Raw genomic sequence first — 15,120 nt, forward strand, 5'->3', positions numbered from 1 at the left:
TTTTGATATCAATTTATTCACCTCTTAATATTTTTAAAATATCAACTAAAACAAGTTGTTTCAATCGGTTGTTGAAACTTGAAATGAAAGCTTCGTATTATTTTGATTTTTGTAATTTTTAATTATTTTTTTATACATTACCCGCTATTATATCACTTACTTTTTCATAAATACACATGGACCCCGTCAGTGTATACTTTAGTAAAAAATATTCTGTTAATTATTTATTGTTTTTAACTTACTCATTGAATTTCATAAAAAGGTCTTTGTTCGAACCTAAGGAAGACAAACAAGACGAAATATTGCATTGAATCCAAGGATTGTTTAAGGATATGCGTTTAGGCCTCACCTAGAAATAGGGATTCGAAAATTACATAATTCATATTCTCAATAACATTATGACATTCCCGGTTGAGAATGTAAATGTCATAGTGTTATACAAAGAAAGTACCATATAATGAAATTGCGTTTATAGTCCAACTGGTTAGGATAATTGCCTTCCAAGCAATAGACCCGGGTTCAACTCCCGGCAAACGCATTACCTTTGCATTCGTTAAGCCTCTCGAATTAGCCCTAGAGCATAATTTCGTTAAGTTTTGCTTCTCGATTTAAGCAACCCTAGCAACCCTATGGACTAAACTCTTTTCAAATTTAATAATTTATTATATAAATTCCATTATATATATATTTTTTTAAATAAAATTGATATTCACACTTCTATTAAACAAACTTTTATATTTTACCAGTTTGTAATTTTGATATCAATTTATTCACCTCTTAATATTTTTAAAATATCTACTAAAACAAGTTGGTTCAATCGGTTGTTGAAACTTGAAATGAAAGCTTCGTATTATTTGATTTTTGTAATTTTTATTATTTGTTTATACATTACCCTCTATTATATCACTTACTTTTTCATAAATACACATGGACCCCGTCAGTGTATACTTTTGTAAAAAATATTCTGTTAATTATTTATTGTTTTTAACTTACTCATTGAATTTCATAAGAAGGTCTTTGGTTGAACCTAAGGAAGACAAACAAGATGAAATATTGCATTGAATCCAAGAATTGTTTAAGGATATGCGCTTTAGGCCTCACCTAGATATAGAGATTCGAAAATTACATAATTCATATTCTCAATAACATTATGACATTCCGGTTGAGAATGTAAATGTCATAGCGTTATACAAAGAAAGTACCATATAATGAAATTGTCGTTTGTAGTCCAACGGTTAGGATAATTGCCTTCCAAGCAATAGACCCGGGTTCAACTCTCGGCAAACGCATTACCTTTGCATTCGTTAAGCCTCTCGAATTAGCCCTAGAGCATAATTTCGTTAAGTTTGCTTCTCGATTTAAGCAACCCTAAGGACTAAACCTCTTCAAATTTAATAATTATTATATAAATTCAATTTTATATATATTTTTTAAAATAAATTTATATTCACACTTCCATTAAACAAACTTTTATATTTACCAGTTTGTAATTTTGATATCAATTTATTCACCTCTTAATATTTTAAAATATCTACTAAAACAAGTTGGTTCAATCGGTTGTTGAAACTTGAAATGAAAGCTTTCGTATTATTTTGATTTTTGTAATTTTATTATTTGTTTATACATTACCCTCTATTATATCACTTACTTTTTCATAAATACACATGGACCCCGTCAGTGTATACTTTTGTAAAAAATATTCTGTTAATTATTTATTGTTTTTAACTTACTCATTGAATTTCATAAGAAGGTCTTTGGTTCAAACCTAAGGAAGACAAACAAGAAGAAATATTGCATTGAATCCAAGAATTGTTTAAGGATATGCGTTTAGGCCTCACCTAGAAATAGAGGATTCGAAAATTACATAATTCATATTCTCAATAACATTATGACATTACCGGTTGAGAATGTAGATGTCATAGCGTTATACAAAGAAAGTACCATATAATGAAATTGTCGTTTGTAGTCCAACGGTTAGGATAATTGCCTTCCAAGCAATAGACCTGGGTTTCAACTCCCGGCAAACGCATTACCTTTGCATTCGTTAAGCCTCTCGAATTACGCAACCAAACATCAGCCCTAGAGCTTAATTTCGTTAAGTTTCGCTTCTCGATTTAAAGCAACCTTTATGGACTATAAACTCTTTTATATTTTACCAGTTTGTAATTTTGATATCAATTTATTCACCTCTTAATATTTTTAAAATATCTACTAAAACAAGTTGTTTCAATCGGTTGTTGAAACTTGAAATGAAAGTTTCGTATTATTTGATTTTTGTAATTTTTATTATTTTTTTCTACATTACCCTCTATTATATCACTTACTTTTTAATAAATATACATGGACCCCTCAGTGTATACTTTTGTAACAAAATATTCTGTTAATTATTATTGTTTTTAACTTACTCATTGAATTTCATAAGAAGGTCTTTGGTTCGAACCTAAGGAAGACAAACAAGAAGAAATATTGCATTGAATCCAAGAATTGTTTAAGGATATGCGTTTAGGCCTCACCTAGAAATAGGGATTCGAAAATTACATAATTCATATTCTCAATAACATTATGACATTCCCGGTTGAGAATGTAGATGTCATAGCGTTATACAAAGAAAGTACCATATAATGAAATTGCGTTTGTAGTACCAACGGTTAGGATAATTGCCTTCCAAGCAATAGACCTGGGTTCGACTCCCGCAAACGCATTACCTTTGCATTCGTTAAGCCTCTCGATTAGCCCTAGAGCTTAATTTCGTTAAGTTTTGCTTCTCGATTTAAGCAACCCTTATGGACTAAACTCTTCATTATAATATTATTACAGTTTTGTATATATTTTATATCAATTTATTCACACTTCATAAAAAATTTTAATAAGTTTAATTGATATCAAATCACTCTAATATTTTAAAATATCTACTAAAACAAGTTGATTCAATCGGTTGTTGAAACTTGAAATGAAAGCTTCGTATTATTTTGATTTTTGTAATTTTTATATTTGTTTATACATTACCCTCTATTATATACACTTACTTTTTCATAAATACACATGACCCCGCCAGTGTATACTTTTGTAAAAAATATTCTGTTAATTATTTATTGTTTTTAACTTACTCATTGAATTTCATAAGAAGGTCTTTGGTTCGAAACCTAAGGAAGACAAACAAGATGAAATATTGCATTGAATCCAAGAATTGTTTAAGGATATGCGCTTAGGCCTCACCTAGATAATAGAGATTCGAAAATTACATAATTCATATTCTCAATAACATTATGACATTCCCGGTTGAGAATGTAAATGTCATAGCGTTATACAAAGAAAGTACCATATAATGAAATTGCGTTTGTAGTCCAACAGTTAGGATAATTGCCTTCCAAGCAATAGACCCGGGTTCAACTCCCGGCAAACGCATTACCTTTGCATTCGTTAAGCCTCTCGAATTAGCCCTAGAGCATAATTTCGTTAAGCAACCCTATGGACTAAACTCTTCTCAAATTTAATAATTTATTATATAAATTCCCATTTTATATATATTTTTTTAAATAAAATTTATATTCACACTTCTATTAAACAACTTTTATATTTACCAGTTTGTAATTTTGATATCAATTTATTCACCTCTTAATATTTTTAAAATATCTACTAAAACAAGTTGGTTCAATCGGTTGTTGAAACTTGAAATGAAAGCTTTCGTATTATTTTGATTTTTGTAATTTTTATTAATTTGTTTATACATTACCCTCTATTATATCACTTACTTTTTCATAAATACACATGGACCCCGTCAGTGTATACTTTTGTAAAAAATTTTCTGTTAATTATTTATTGTTTTTAACTTACTCATTGAATTTCATAAGAAGGTCTTTGGTTCAAACCTAAGGAAACAAACAAGAGAAATATTGCATTGAATCCAAGATTGTTTAAGGATAATGCGTTTAGGCCTCACCTAGAAATAGGGATTCGAAATTACATAATTCATATTCTCAATAACATTATGACATTCCGGTTGAGAATGTAAATGTCATAGCGTTATACAAAGAAAGTACCATATAATGAAATTGCGTTTGTAGTCCAACGGTTAGGATAATTGCCTTCCAAGCAATAGACCTGGGTTCAACTCCGCAAACGCATTACCTTTGCATTCGTTAAGCCTCTCGAATCCGTAAGTTTCTGCATTAACTCGAACAGCACCCTATGACTAAACTCTTTTAAATTTAATAATTTTTATTAAATTCCATTTTATATATTTTTTTAAATAAAATTATATTCACACTTATAAACAAATCTTTTATATTTTACCAGTTTGTAATTTTGATATCAATTTATTCACCTCTTAATATTTTTAAAATATCTACTAAAACAAGTTGTTCAATCGGTTGTTGAAACTTGAAATGAAAGCTTCGTATTATTTGATTTTTGTAATTTTTATTATTTTTTATACATTACCCTCTATTATATCACTTACTTTTTCATAAATACACATGACCCCGTCAGTGTATACTTTTGTAAAAAATATTCTGTTAATTATTTATTGTTTTTAACTTTACTCATTGAATTTCATAAGAAGGTCTTTGGTTCAAACCTAAGGAAGACAAACAAGATGAAATATTGCATTGAATCCAAGAATTGTTTAAGGATATCGCTTAGGCCTCACCTAGATATAGAGATTCGAAAATTACATAATTCATATTCTCAATAACATTATGACATTCCCGGTTGAGAATGTAAATGTCATAGCGTTATACAAAGAAAGTACCATATAATGAAATTGCGTTTGTAGTCCAACGGTTAGGATAATTGCCTTCCAAGCAATAGACCCGGGTTCAACTCCCGGCAAACGCATTACCTTTGCATTCGTTAAGCCTCTCGAATTAGCCCTAGAGCATAATTTCGTTAAGTTTGCTTCTCGATTTAAGCAACCCTATGGACTAAACTCTCAAATTTAATAATTTATTATATAAATTCTATATATATTTTTTTAAATAAAATTTATATTCACACTTTAAACAAACTTTATATTTTACCAGTTTGTAATTTTGATATCAATTTATTCACCTCTTAATATTTTTAAAATATCTACTAAAACAAGTTGGTTCAATCGGTTGTTGAAACTTGAAATGAAAGCTTCGTATTATTTTGATTTTTGTAATTTTTATTATTTGTTTATACATTACCCTCTATTATATCACTTACTTTTTCATAAATACACATGGACCCCGTCAGTGTATACTTTTGTAAAAAATATTCTGTTAATTATTTATTGTTTTTAACTTACTCATTGAATTTCATAAGAAGGTCTTTGGTTCAAACCTAAGGAAGACAAACAAGATGAAATATTGCATTGAATCCAAGAATTGTTTAAGGATATGCGTTTAGGCCTCACCTAGAAATAGGGATTCGAAAATTACATAATTCATATTCTCAATAACATTATGACATTCCCGGTTGAGAATGTAGATGTCATAGCGTTATACAAAGAAAGTACCATATAATGAAATTGCGTTTGTAGTCCAACGGTTAGGATAATTGCCTTCCAAGCAATAGACCGGGTTCAACTCCCGGCAAACGCATTACCTTTGCATTCGTTAAGCTCTCGAATTAACATGCAGCCCTAGAGCTTAATTTCGTTAAGTTTTGCTTCTCGATTTAAGCAACCTATGGACTAAACTCTTTTATATTTTACCAGTTTGTAATTTTGATATCAATTTATTCACCTCTTAATATTTTTAAAATATCTACTAAAACAAGTTTGTTCAATCGGTTGTTGAAACTTGAAATGAAAGTTTCGTATTATTTTGATTTTTGTAATTTTTTATATTTTTTATACATTACCCTCTATTATATCACTTACTTTTTCATAAATACACATGGACCCCGTCAGTGTATACTTTTGTAAAAAATATTCTGTTAATTATTTATTGTTTTTAACTTACTCATTGAATTTCATAAGAAGGTCTTTGGTTCAAACCTAAGGAAGACAAACAAGATGAAATATTGCATTGAATCCAAGAATTGTTTAAGGATATGCGTTTAGGCCTCACCTAGAAATAGGGATTCGAAAATTACATAATTCATATTCTCAATAACATTATGACATTCCCGGTTGAGAATGTAGATGTCATAGCGTTATACAAAGAAAGTACCATATAATGAAATTGCGTTTGTAGTCCAACGGTTAGGATAATTGCCTTCCCAAGCAATAGACCGGGTTCAACTCCGGCAAACGCATTACCTTTGCATTCGTTAAGCCTCTCGAATTAAGCAAACCAAACATGCAGCCCTAGAGCTTAATTTCGTTAAGGGCTTCTCGATTTAAGCAACCTTATGGACTAAACTCTTTTATATTTTACCAGTTTGTAATTTTGATATCAATTTATTCACCTCTTAATATTTTTAAAATATCTACTAAAACAAGTTGGTTCAATCGGTTGTTGAAACTTGAAATGAAAGTTTCGTATTATTTTGATTTTTGTAATTTTTATTATTTTTATACATTACCCTCTATTATATCACTTACTTTTTCATAAATACACATGACCCCGTCAGTGTATACTTTTGTAAAAAATATTCTGTTAATTATTTATTGTTTTTAACTTACTCATTGAATTTCATAAGAAGGTCTTTGGTTCAAACCTAAGGAAGACAAACAAGATGAAATATTGCATTGAATCCAAGAATTGTTTAAGGATATGCGCTTAGGCCTCACCTAGAATATAGAGATTCGAAAATTACATAATTCATATTCTCAATAACATTATGACATTCCCGGTTGAGAATGTAAATGTCATAGCGTTATACAAAGAAAGTACCATATAATGAAATTGCGTTTGTAGTCCAACGGTTAGGATAATTGCCTTCCAAGCAATAGACCGGGTTCAACTCCCGGCAAACGCATTACCTTTGCATTCGTTAAGCCTCTCGAATTAGCCCTAGAGCATAATTTCGTTAAGTTTTGCTTCTCGATTTAAGCAACCCTATGGACTAAACTCTTCAAATTTAATAATTTATTATAAATTCCTTTTTTAAATAAAATTTATATTCACACTTCTATTAAACAAACTTTTATATTTTACCAGTTTGTAATTTTGATATCAATTTATTCACCTCTTAATATTTTTAAAATATCTACTAAAACAAGTTGGTTCAATCGGTTGTTGAAACTTGAAATGAAAGTTTCGTATTATTTTGATTTTTGTAATTTTTATTATTTTTTTATACATTACCCTCTATTATATCACTTACTTTTTCATAAATACACATGGACCCCGTCAGTGTATACTTTTGTAAAAAATATTCTGTTAATTATTTATTGTTTTTAACTTACTCATTGAATTTCATAAGAAGGTCTTTGGTTCAAACCTAAGGAAGACAAACAAGATGAAATATTGCATTGAATCCAAGAATTGTTTAAGGATATGCTTAGGCCTCACCTAGAAATAGGGATTCGAAAATTACATAATTCATATTCTCAATAACATTATGACATTCCCGGTTGAGAATGTAGATGTCATAGCGTTATACAAAGAAAGTACCATATAATGAAATTGCGTTTGTAGTCCAACGGTTAGGATAATTGCCTTCCAAGCAATAGACCGGGTTCAACTCCGGCAAACGCATTACCTTTGCATTCGTTAAGCCTCTCGAATTCAAACATGCAGCCCTAGAGCTTAATTTCGTTAAGTTTGCTTCTCGATTTACGCAACCTTATGGACTAAACTCTTTTATATTTTACCAATTTTTAAAATATCTACTAAAACAAGTTTGTTCAATCGGTTGTTGAAACTTGAAATGAAAGTTTCGTATTATTTTGATTTTTGTAATTTTTATTATTTTTTATACATTACCTCTATTATATCACTTACTTTTTAATAAATACACATGGACCCCGTCAGTGTATACTTTTGTAAAAAATATTCTGTTAATTATTTATTGTTTTTAACTTACTCATTGAATTTCATAAGAAGGTCTTTGGTTCAAACCTAAGGAAGACAAACAAGATGAAATATTGCATTGAATCCAAGAATTGTTTAAGGATATGCGTTTAGGCCTCACCTAGAAATAGGATTCGAAAATTACATAATTCATATTCTCAATAACATTATGACATTCCCGGTTGAGAATGTAGATGTCATAGCGTTATACAAAGAAAGTACCATATAATGAAATTGTTTGTAGTCCAACGGTTAGGATAATTGCCTTCCAAGCAATAGACCCGGGTTCAACTCCGGCAAACGCATTACCTTTGCATTCGTTAAGCCTCTCGAATTATGCAGCCTAGAGCTTAATTTCGTTAAGTTTGCTTCTCGATTTAAGCAACCTATGGACTAAACTCTTTTTATATTTACCAGTTTGTAATTTTGATATCAATTTATTCACCTCTTAATATTTTTAAAATATCTACTAAAACAAGTTGGTTCAATCGGTTGTTGAAACTTGAAATGAAAGCTTCGTATTATTTTGATTTTTGTAATTTTTATTATTTGTTTATACATTACCCTCTATTATATCACTTACTTTTCATAAATACACATGGACCCCGTCAGTGTATACTTTTGTAAAAAAATATTCTGTTAATTATTTATTGTTTTTAACTTACTCATTGAATTTCATAAGAAGGTCTTTGGTTCAAACCTAAGGAAGACAAACAAGATGAAATATTGCATTGAATCCAAGAATTGTTTAAGGATATGCGCTTAGGCCTCACCTAGAATAGAGATTCGAAAATTACATAATTCATATTCTCAATAACATTATGACATTCCCGGTTGAGAATGTAATGTCATAGCGTTATACAAAGAAAGTACCATATAATGAAAATTGCGTTTGTAGTCCAACGGTTAGGATAATTGCCTTCCAAGCAATAGACCCGGGTTCAACTCCCGGCAAACGCATTACCTTTGCATTCGTTAAGCCTCTCGAATTAGCCCTAGAGCATAATTTCGTTAAGTTTGCTTCTCGATTTAAGCAACCCTATGGACTAAACTCTTTTCAAATTTAATAATTTATTATATAAATTTTATATATATTTTTTTAAATAAATTTATATTCACACTTCTATAAACAAACTTTTATATTTTACCAGTTTGTAATTTTGATATCAATTTATTCACCTCTTAATATTTTTAAAATATCTACTAAAACAAGTTGGTTCAATCGGTTGTTGAAACTTGAAATGAAAGCTTCGTATTATTTTTTTTTGTAATTTTTATTATTTTTTATACATTACCCTCTATTATATCACTTACTTTTTCATAAATACACATGGACCCCGTCAGTGTATACTTTTGTAAAAAATATTCTGTTAATTATTTATTGTTTTTAACTTACTCATTGAATTTCATAAGAAGGTCTTTGGTTCAAACCTAAGGAAGACAAACAAGATGAAATATTGCATTGAATCCAAGAATTGTTTAAGGATATGCGCTTAGGCCTCACCTAAATAGGATTCGAAAATTACATAATTCATATTCTCAATAACATTATGACATTCCCGGTTGAGAATGTAAATGTCATAGCGTTATACAAAGAAAGTACCATATAATGAAATTGCGTTTGTAGTCCAACGGTTAGGATAATTGCCTTCCAAGCAATAGACCGGGTTCAACTCCCGGCAAACGCATTACCTTTGCATTCGTTAAGCCTCTCGAATTAGCCCTAGAGCATAATTTCGTTAAGTTTTGCTTCTCGATTTAAGCAACCCTATGGACTAAACTCTTTTCAAATTTAATAATTTATTATATAAATTCTTTTAAATAAAATTTATATTCACACTTCTATTAAACAAACTTTTATATTTTACCAGTTTGTAATTTTGATATCAATTTATTCACCTCTTAATATTTTTAAATATCTACTAAAACAAGTTGTTCAATCGGTTGTTGAAACTTGAAATGAAAGCTTTCGTATTATTTTGATTTTTGTAATTTTTATTATTTTTTATACATTACCCTCTATTATATCACTACTTTTTCATAAATACACATGGACCCCGTCAGTGTATACTTTTGTAAAAAATATTCTGTTAATTATTTATTGTTTTTAACTTACTCATTGAATTTCATAAGAAGGTCTTTGGTTCAAACCTAAGGAAGACAAACAAGATGAAATATTGCATTGAATCCAAGAATTGTTTAAGGATATGCGTTTAGGCTCACCTAGAAATAGAGATTCGAAAATTACATAATTCATATTCTCAATAACATTATGACATTCCCGGTTGAGAATGTAAATGTCATAGCGTTATACAAAGAAAGTACCATATAATGAAATTGCGTTTGTAGTCCAACGGTTAGGATAATTGCCTTCAAGCAATAGACCCGGGTTCAACTCCCGGCAAACGCATTACCTTTGCATTCGTTAAGCCTCTCGAATTAGCCCTAGAGCATAATTTCGTTAAGTTTTTGCTTCTCGATTTAAGCAACCCTATGGACTAAACTCTTTTCAAATTTAATAATTTATTATATAAATTCATTTATATATATTTTTTTAAATAAAATTTATATTCACACTTCTATTAAACAAACTTTTATTTTACCAGTTTGTAATTTTGATATCAATTTATTCACCTCTTAATATTTTTAAAATATCTACTAAAACAAGTTGGTTCAATCGTTGTTGAAACTTGAAATGAAAGCTTCGTATTATTTTGATTTTTGTAATTTTTATTATTTTTTATACATTACCCTCTATTATATCACTTACTTTTTCATAAATACACATGGACCCGTCAGTGTATACTTTTGTAAAAAATATTCTGTTAATTATTTATTGTTTTTAACTTACTCATTGAATTTCATAAGAAGGTCTTTGGTTCAAACCTAAGGAAGACAAACAAGATGAAATATTGCATTGAATCCAAGAATTGTTTAAGGATATGCGCTTAGGCCTCACCTAGAAATAGAGATTCGAAAATTACATAATTCATATTCTCAATAACATTATGACATTCCCGGTTGAGAATGTAGATGTCATAGCGTTATACAAAGAAAGTACCATATAATGAAATTGCGTTTGTAGTCCAACGGTTAGGATAATTGCCTTCCAAGCAATAGACCGGGTTCAACTCCCGGCAAACGCATTACCTTTGCATTCGTTAAGCCTCTCGAATTCAAACATGCAGCCCTAGAGCTTAATTTCGTTAAGTTTGCTTCTCGATTTTTAAACCTTATGACTAAACTCTTTTATATTTTACCAGTTTGTAATTTGATATCAATTTATTCACCTCTTAATATTTTTTAAAATATCTACTAAAACAAGTTTGTTCAATCGGTTGTTGAAACTTGAAATGAAAGTTTCGTATTTATTTGATTTTTGTAATTTTTATTTTTTTTATACATTACCCTCTATTATATCACTTACTTTTTAATAAATACACATGGACCCCGTCAGTGTATACTTTTGTAAAAAATATTCTGTTAATTATTTATTGTTTTTAACTTACTCATTGAATTTCATAAGAAGGTCTTTGGTTCAAACCTAAGGAAGACAAACAAGATGAAATATTGCATTGAATCCAAGAATTGTTTAAGGATATGCGTTTAGGCCTCACCTAGAAATAGGGATTCGAAAATTACATAATTCATATTCTCAATAACATTATGACATTCCCGGTTGAGAATGTAGATGTCATAGCGTTATACAAAGAAAGTACCATATAATGAAATTGCGTTTGTAGTCCAACGGTTAGGATAATTGCCTTCCAAGCAATAGACCGGGTTCAACTCCGGCAAACGCATTACCTTTGCATTCGTTAAGCCTCTCGAATTATGCAGCCTAGAGCTTAATTTCGTTAAGTTTGCTTCTCGATTTAAGCAACCTTATGGACTAAACTCTTTTATATTTTACCAGTTTGTAATTTTGATATCAATTTATTCACCTCTTAATATTTTAAAATATCTACTAAAACAAGTTGTTCAATCGGTTGTTGAAACTTGAAATGAAAGCTTCGTATTATTTTGATTTTGTAATTTTTATTATTTTTTTATACATTACCCTCTATTATATCACTTACTTTTTCATAAATACACATGGACCCCGTCAGTGTATACTTTTGTAAAAAATATTCTGTTAATTATTATTGTTTTTAACTTACTCATTGAATTTCATAAGAAGGTCTTTGGTTCAAACCTAAGGAAGACAAACAAGATGAAATATTGCATTGAATCCAAGAATTGTTTAAGGATATGCGTTTAGGCCTCACCTAGAATAGAGATTCGAAAATTACATAATTCATATTCTCAATAACATTATGACATTCCCGGTTGAGAATGTAAATGTCATAGCGTTATACAAAGAAAGTACCATATAATGAAATTGCGTTTGTAGTCCAACGGTTAGGATAATTGCCTTCCAAGCAATAGACCCGGGTTCAACTCCGGCAAACGCATTACCTTTGCATTCGTTAAGCCTCTCGAATTAGCCCTAGAGCATAATTTCGTTAAGTTTTGCTTCTCGATTTAAGCAACCCTATGGACTAAACTCTTTTCAAATTTAATAATTTATTATATAAATTCATTTTATATATATTTTTTTAAATAAAATTTATATTCACACTTCTATTAAACAAACTTTTATATTTTACCAGTTTGTAATTTTGATATCAATTTATTCACCTCTTAATATTTTTAAAATATCTACTAAACAAGTTGTTCAATCGGTTGTTGAAACTTGAAATGAAAGCTTCGTATTATTTTGATTTTTGTAATTTTTATTATTTGTTTATACATTACCCTCTATTATATCACTTACTTTTTCATAAATACACATGGACCCCGTCAGTGTATACTTTTGTAAAAAATATTCTGTTAATTATTTATTGTTTTTAACTTACTCATTGAATTTCATAAGAAGGTCTTTGGTTCAAACCTAAGGAAGACAAACAAGATGAAATATTGCATTGAATCCAAGAATTGTTTAAGGATATGCGCTTAGGCCTCACCTAGAATAGAGATTCGAAAATTACATAATTCATATTCTCAATAACATTATGACATTCCCGGTTGAGAATGTAAATGTCATAGCGTTATACAAAGAAAGTACCATATAATGAAATTGCGTTTGTAGTCCAACGGTTAGGATAATTGCCTTCCAAGCAATAGACCGGGTTCAACCCGGCAAACGCATTACCTTTGCATTCGTTAAGCCTCTCGAATTAGCCCTAGAGCATAATTTCGTTAAGTTTTGCTTCTCGATTTAAGCAACCCTAAGGACTAAACTCTTTCAAATTTAATAATTTATTATATAAATTCAATTTATATATATTTTTTAAAATAAAATTTATATTCACACTTCATTAAACAAACTTTTATATTTACCAGTTTGTAATTTTGATATCAATTTATTCACCTCTTAATATTTTTAAAATATCTACTAAAACAAGTTGTTCAATCGGTTGTTGAAACTTGAAATGAAAGCTTTGTATTATTTTGATTTTTGTAATTTTTATTATTTGTTTATACATTACCCTCTATTATATCACTTACTTTTTCATAAATACACATGGACCCCGTCAGTGTATACTTTTGTAAAAAATTTCTGTTAATTATTTATTGTTTTTAACTTACTCATTGAATTTCATAAGAAGGTCTTTGGTTCAAACCTAAGGAAGACAAACAAGAAGAAATATTGCATTGAATCCAAGAATTGTTTAAGGATATGCGTTTAGGCCTCACCTAGAAATAGGGATTCGAAAATTACATAATTCATATTCTCAATAACATTATGACATTCCCGGTTGAGAATGTAAATGTCATAGCGTTATACAAAGAAAGTACCATATAATGAAATTGCGTTTGTAGTCCAACGGTTAGGATAATTGCCTTCCAAGCAATAGACCCGGGTTCAACTCCGGCAAACGCATTACCTTTGCATTCGTTAAGCCTCTCGAATTAGCCCTAGAGCATAATTTCGTTAAGTTTGCTTCTCGATTTAAGCAACCCTAAGGACTAAACTCTCTCTATATTCACATTAAACAAACTTTTATATTTTACCAGTTTGTAATTTTGATATCAATTTATTCACCTCTTAATATTTTAAAATATCTACTAAAACAAGTTGTTCAATCGGTTGTTGAAACTTGAAATGAAAGCTTTGTATTATTTTGATTTTTGTAATTTTTATTATTTTTATACATTACCCTCTATTATATCACTTACTTTTTCATAAATACACATGGACCCCGTCAGTGTATACTTTTGTAAAAAATATTCTGTTAATTATTTATTGTTTTTAACTTACTCATTGAATTTCATAAGAAGGTCTTTGGTTCAAACCTAAGGAAGACAAACAAGATGAAATATTGCATTGAATCCAAGAATTGTTTAAGGATATGCGTTTAGGCCTCACCTAGAAATAGGGATTCGAAAATTACATAATTCATATTCTCAATAACATTATGACATTCCCGGTTGAGAATGTAGATGTCATAGCGTTATACAAAGAAAGTACCATATAATGAAATTGCGTTTGTAGTCCAACGGTTAGGATAATTGCCTTCCAAGCAATAGACCTGGGTTCAACTCCGGCAAACGCATTACCTTTGCATTCGTTAAGCCTCTCGAATTAAGCAAACCAAACATGCAGCCCTAGAGCTTAATTTCGTTAAGTTTTCGCTTCTCGATTTAAGCAACCTTATGGACTAAACTCTTTTATATTTTACCAGTTTGTAATTTTGATATCAATTTATTCACCTCTTAATATTTTTAAAATATCTACTAAAACAAGTTGTTCAATCGGTTGTTGAAACTTGAAATGAAAGTTTCGTATTATTTTGATTTTTGTAATTTTTATTATTTTTTATACATTACCCTCTATTATATCACTTACTTTTTCATAAATACACATGGACCCGTCAGTGTATACTTTTGTAAAATATTCTGTTAATTATTTATTGTTTTTAACTTACTCATTGAATTTCATAAGAAGGTCTTTGGTTCAAACCTAAGGAAGACAAACAAGATGAAATATTGCATTGAATCCAAGAATTGTTTAAGGATATGCGCTTAGGCCTCACCTAGAATAGAGATTCGAAAATTACATAATTCATATTCTCAATAACATTATGACATTCCCGGTTGAGAATGTAAATGTCATAGCGTTATACAAAGAAAGTACCATATAATGAAATTG

At 29.5% G+C, this 15,120-nt stretch overlaps 8 non-coding genes across 8 annotated transcripts; all 8 read left to right on the forward strand.

Annotated features, from left to right (window-relative positions):
* The first annotated feature begins 465 nt into the window (after positions 1-465).
* Positions 466-538, forward strand: TRNAG-UCC. The gene has a single exon. It is a non-coding gene; the product is annotated as a tRNA-Gly (tRNA).
* Positions 539-3,333: 2,795 nt separating this feature from the next.
* TRNAG-UCC lies at positions 3,334-3,405 on the forward strand. The gene has a single exon. It is a non-coding gene; the product is annotated as a tRNA-Gly (tRNA).
* Positions 3,406-4,764: 1,359 nt separating this feature from the next.
* Positions 4,765-4,836, forward strand: TRNAG-UCC. Its single transcript has one exon. It is a non-coding gene; the product is annotated as a tRNA-Gly (tRNA).
* A 657-nt stretch (positions 4,837-5,493) lies between these two features.
* TRNAG-UCC lies at positions 5,494-5,564 on the forward strand. Its single transcript has one exon. It is a non-coding gene; the product is annotated as a tRNA-Gly (tRNA).
* A 1,253-nt stretch (positions 5,565-6,817) lies between these two features.
* On the forward strand, positions 6,818-6,888 carry TRNAG-UCC. The gene has a single exon. It is a non-coding gene; the product is annotated as a tRNA-Gly (tRNA).
* Positions 6,889-8,813: 1,925 nt separating this feature from the next.
* Positions 8,814-8,885, forward strand: TRNAG-UCC. The gene has a single exon. It is a non-coding gene; the product is annotated as a tRNA-Gly (tRNA).
* Positions 8,886-9,542: 657 nt separating this feature from the next.
* Positions 9,543-9,613, forward strand: TRNAG-UCC. The gene has a single exon. It is a non-coding gene; the product is annotated as a tRNA-Gly (tRNA).
* A 1,387-nt stretch (positions 9,614-11,000) lies between these two features.
* Positions 11,001-11,071, forward strand: TRNAG-UCC. The gene has a single exon. It is a non-coding gene; the product is annotated as a tRNA-Gly (tRNA).
* The last annotated feature ends 4,049 nt before the right edge of the window (positions 11,072-15,120 follow it).

Source organism: Ipomoea nil, unplaced genomic scaffold, assembly GCF_001879475.1.
Source record: "Ipomoea nil cultivar Tokyo-kokei standard unplaced genomic scaffold, Asagao_1.1 scaffold2802, whole genome shotgun sequence".
Taxonomy (NCBI): domain Eukaryota; kingdom Viridiplantae; phylum Streptophyta; class Magnoliopsida; order Solanales; family Convolvulaceae; genus Ipomoea; species Ipomoea nil.